We start from the raw sequence: 5,328 nt of genomic DNA, 5'->3' as shown, positions 1-5,328 counted from the left end.
GGTGCCTGCGCAGGCGCGAGGAGCGATTGAGTGGCAGGGAGGGAGGCGTGGTCATCTTGCCTGGGCTGAGCTTGTGCTGAGACGTGGTGGGAGGAGGGGCGCGAGGTCTCCGGTAAAACTGGCTTTAAGAGTCAATTGCTTCACAGTCATTACCTACATCTAACTCATTCACAATCTAAAATGTAAAATACAGACCTTGATTTCAAATAAAATTTATTAATTAATGTAAGCATTTGTTGTACTCCCACAATGTGCTCTCTTAGATTAACAGACATGCAAAGTTGTAAGCCCCAGACCCTCACTTTGAGAAGTTCATATTCTAGCGAAGATAAATTTCAATTATATACTGTGATGGAAGAGGAACTAAGTTGCAGAAGCTGGAGTGGAGGCAGCTAATCCTTGGTAGAGGGGACGAAGCTTTCAAAGTCACTGTCCAACTTGGAGAATGGGTTGGAATTACCAAATGGGAAGAAGATATAGGACAGTCTAACCAGAGAGAACGCTCTTAAAGGCTTGAAGGGAGGTAGTTTTAGGGAATGGATGTAAGTAGATGTGGCAGAGGAAAGGTACATAGTAGAGTGGACAGATGAGGGTGGTAGAATGACTTTTGTTATCCTAGTCCTTGAGTCCCTTGACAAGAATTTTAAAAAGTATAAGTTTAGGGTAAGCTTATATATTTTCATTAGCAAGGAGTTGTGGAAGAGTGAAAAGTCAGACAAACTCGTATTCAGATATAGACATTGCCATTTACTTTGTGCCTTTAATGTAGCTTAACCTGAGACTCAGTTTCCTGATCTATAAAATGGGAATAATGGTCAAATTTAAATTAAGTAATTGTGCAAAATACTTACCATACAGTAGATATGTAATTGCAATTCTTATTGTGATAAATACATTAATGAAAATCACTTTCTTGCTCCCAGTGGTATAACTTTAAAGGAAAAACAATCACTGCCCTTCAGGGATGTCTGGCAGGGGGTGAAGACAGGTAGTTAGTTGAGTTTATATTAACTCAATGCGATCAAATTGGATTTGACAATCAGCAAAACTGGTCTGGACTCTACTCTTGAGAAAAATGCCTTGTTGAATCGTATATCCTTCATATATAAAGGAAATCTTGAATCAATGTGTCTTATCAGCCTAGAGATAATGCCTTGTGTTACAGGTGGGGTGACTGAATTAAAGGCTGTGCTTACATTACTTATATTTGGGAAAATTAAATAAGTTAATTTTGAGGTAATGGGTTGATATATTTTTGCTCACAGTAGAAATAAGCTGAATAAGCTTGGCACATTGCAGTGCCCCTTCTGTTTAGTAAATAGTGGAGCTGAAAGTGATTGGGAAATGATATCATGAGCTGTAGTAATGACAACAAGTATCTGATAGTTGGAGAGGGATATATGGGACCTCCCTTGTCTCAGTTTCACCTGGTCATTAAAACAGTCCTGTGTAGTGGATTCACTTTGCACAATCCACAAATTCAGGCTTACGGCAATATAAAACGTAATTTATAACAGAGCTCTTTCTTTAAGCCCTGTTTTACCTGATACCTGAGGATTAATCTAGTCAATGTCAGGCTTCCTTGGTTAACTCAGGAATTCCCCCTTTTTTCTACATGGGGTGGCATCTATGTGTGTGGGGAACTTGGTGGTGGGGGAGATCTTATTTGTGACCTACATCTCTAGGGTGGCATCCACTGCTAATGTTTGTTTTTTATCTGTCTCTGATCATCAATTCACATACTCTCTACTTAGAATTTCAAAGCTCCTGACGGGCCCTCTGGTTTTCTCAGCCATTTTTGTGGCCCTCTTAGGGGTGAGGAAAACTTTTTGCTGCTTCCTCATGCCATCCTGAGATATTGGGAGCCTTGAGAGGCTGTCTCCAGCCTCTGGTCAACAGTCTATGCTGTCATCCTCCTGTTGTGCTGTCACTTTGTTGTCTTGTGGGGAGCAGCTCATAGACCTTACCTCACCTGGGAAGGAAGCCCTTGGATCTGCAATTTACTGAGGGTCTTTATTATCATCATAGCAGTCCATCACTCATCACCTCCCGGTGGGGAGGGACTCTGTGGCTAATTGGATTGCTTCCTCCTGACTCTCTGCCCTCCTCCTGCCTCTGGAAACTCCAGCAAGTTGAGTTGGGAACCTCCTATCACCCCAGGCATTCTTCCTAATTTATGGCGTTAATGTTGGCTTCTGCTGTCCCAAACCTTTTCTTTCCATATACTCTCTCTTCAGAGAGTTTCCAAAATCTATTTTGAAACATTAAAGGATGAGAGTGTTTTTTTTTTCTTTCCCTGCTCTTCTTCTGTCCCTCCTCTTTGTCCTCCATTTTCTTTGTTCTCTATTTTATGCAAAAGGAATAACTGAAAGAAAGTAAAACCCACAGCGGGTAATATAAAACATCACAGATATTTCCATCTTTCCCTTGATAGTTTGACAAAACCTCGAGGACAGAGCAGAAAGAGTGGTGAGGAGCTGGATCCCTGGGAAGGTGAAATGGGACATTTCATCATTGTCCATTTCTTTTAAAGCAAGCTTTTAGACCTCATGACTACTTTCATTCACTAGCAGATCTGTCATTGCTTTTTAGAGATTCGCTTCTTAGAAGGAAAAGTCACCAATTTATGGATCAGGCCTCTAGAGAGTTTGTAAATATTCCATAAGCTGGAGACTTTCAAGCATTCAGTAATTCAGGATGCTTTTAATTAAGTATTGACATTCTCCTATAAATAAGTAAAAGTTCTCTTATTCTTGTTCTTCAAAATGAAAATATTTTTATAGTTTTTTTCTTTTCTTCTTTTTAATTCCCCATCCCCCTCCACCCTTGACCTACAGATGTAGCCGGCTCCTCTTAAGAACTGGATCTCTGAAGGTGGGGCATCTCCTCCCACATGCTCAGGGTGCACTCCCAGGGCCTGGTGCACTCTGGGGCCGTGGCACCGCCCTGGCACTGCCCACCCCCGCCGGGCCTGAACCCAGGACCTTCTGCGTGTAAAGCAGATGTGTTAACCACTACTCTATGGAACCACCCCAGTTTTTTTCTTATAGTGTGTGATCACTGTAGAAATTCAAACAATATACCAGTCAAGGCCCCTCTATTTTTACTATCCCATAACAATAACCATTGCAATAATCTAATTTATATTTGCCTTTTCTTTTTAATGTCTTTTTGTATTTAACATTGATGAACACATGCATACATATTTTTCCGAAACCTTTTTTTTTTGTTTTTTAAATTTATAATATGTTGTTTTCTTTGACTGGTGATACATTTTTCAAATATTTCCTCTGAGGCTTATCATGTTCTTTTTGTTTTTGGTATCTATTCTTTTGCAGACATATTTTCGGCTCACCTAGTTGACCATGTGAGTATTTTTTATTATAATGTTGGACCTTAGGGTCATTTTAGGCAAAGCTTCCTTTACTAGCCCCATATAACAATTATCCCTTATTTTTCTTCTATTACTTTTGTTTGTTTGCTTTAATGTTTAAATCGTTAATCCACCTGAAATTTGTTTTTGTGTCTCTCGTGAGGTAGGAATTTGTGTTTTCTGCGGTGTATAGCCAGTAGTTTCATACAATTTATTCACTGTCCTTTCCTCACTAATTTGAAACGCCACTTTTACCATAGACTGAATTATCCTCTATACATGTAAATTGGATTTTAGAGTTGATTTATATGCCTGTTTCTGAGCTGCTATCACAATGATTCAATAACAGTAGCTCAAATTGCTTTAAATTTAACAAATTGGAGAGAATTAATATATTTAGAATATTGAGTCTTTTCATCCAGAAATGTAGGTTGTCTTTCTGGTCATTCTTTATTATGTCTTCCTGTAAAAGCTCTATAAGTTTCTTCATAAAGGCTTGACAAAGTTTTAAATATATTTTTTTCTCTGATATTTTGCCTGCTTTTGTTAATGGAATTTTTTCCCCATTATGTTTTCAAACTGGCCATTTTTGGCATGTAGAAAATCATTAGCTATGTTTAATTTATTTTGTACATAGCCCTTGCTCCATTATATGGTAAACTTCTTAAGGCCAGGAGTTTCACAGAGCACATAGTGCTTTGCTCACTGAGAGCATGATGTAGGATAGTATTGTTGAATATCATACTAAGCTTTTCCATTATACTCAGCAGCCAAGTGGAGAATAACCTCAGGTAGCCATGATATTTGTGGAAACTGGGTAATGATTGAGGGTAGTGTAGTGGGAAGCCAAACAGACCTGGATTTAAATGCTGACCTTGCCACTTTCTAGTTGAGTAATCTTACCATCTCTGAACCTCAGTTTCTTCCTTAGGCTAACTTCTGAATCTAATTCATAAAATGAACTAACATACATAAAGCATATTGTGACTGGCTCTCAGTAGGTGTTCCATAATGCATGGCTGTTAATATCATTATGAGTCCCTATTGTCATGTAACCCAATATCTCCAATAAGATGCACATTTAAGAAAGCACAGCCTGGCCTATATGAGGTATCTCATTACGGATTCAGTGAACATATTTAAATCATCATTCAAGGCACATGTAACAGTAATTTTCTAAAATCCTTCCTTTTTGAGAAATGTGTTATATATATTGGTTTCCTTTCTTTAACTTGTATGGTTCCTGAAAGTAGAGGCCAAGTATTACCAGTCTTTTTATCTCCATCTTCTCACATAGTGGTGGACACAATTTAGGTGGCTGCATTTTATTTTTATTTATTTTTTTCCTCAAGGAATTTTATTTATTTATTTATTTATTTTTATTATGGTGATATTAGTTAACAAAATCCAGTAAGTTTCAGGTATACAATTTAACAGTAAGGCATATATATATATATACATATATATAAATATATATATGTAAATATATATATAAAAATATATATAAATATATATATGTATATATATATATAGCATTGTGTGTTCACTGAGATGGCTGCATTTTATAGTATAAAGCACAACAATTTGACCATCCGCTTTCTACCTCCCTTTTCTTTTGTTGTTGCTGATGCCAAAGAATTTGAATTCTCATCTTTGCTAGAAAGTGCAGACAAGTGTAAGTGAGGATATGTAGATGGTAAACATCACTGCAGGCCACCCAAATATTACCATGATACTATAATTGGTTTTAAATCTAATTGCCATGTTAGGGCCAGCAGAGGGAGCACAGAGCACAGCTTTGAAGAACAAAGCTAACTACGGCTGTTCTGGTGAAGAATTTAAAAGGCCACTTAGCTTTTACAGAGGAAGGAAACGGAAGCTGGGAGGAAGGTCAGACATCATCTTCATTCTCATTTGCCTTGTTTGTTCTCTTCTGTAACTCATTCAGTCCCAGA

This window comes from Pteropus medius, unplaced genomic scaffold (genome assembly GCF_902729225.1).
Source record: "Pteropus medius unplaced genomic scaffold, Ma_sr-lr_union100, whole genome shotgun sequence".
In the NCBI taxonomy this organism is placed as follows: domain Eukaryota; kingdom Metazoa; phylum Chordata; class Mammalia; order Chiroptera; family Pteropodidae; genus Pteropus; species Pteropus medius.
The sequence above is the reverse complement of the archived record's forward strand: the minus strand, read 5'-3'. Positions refer to the sequence as shown.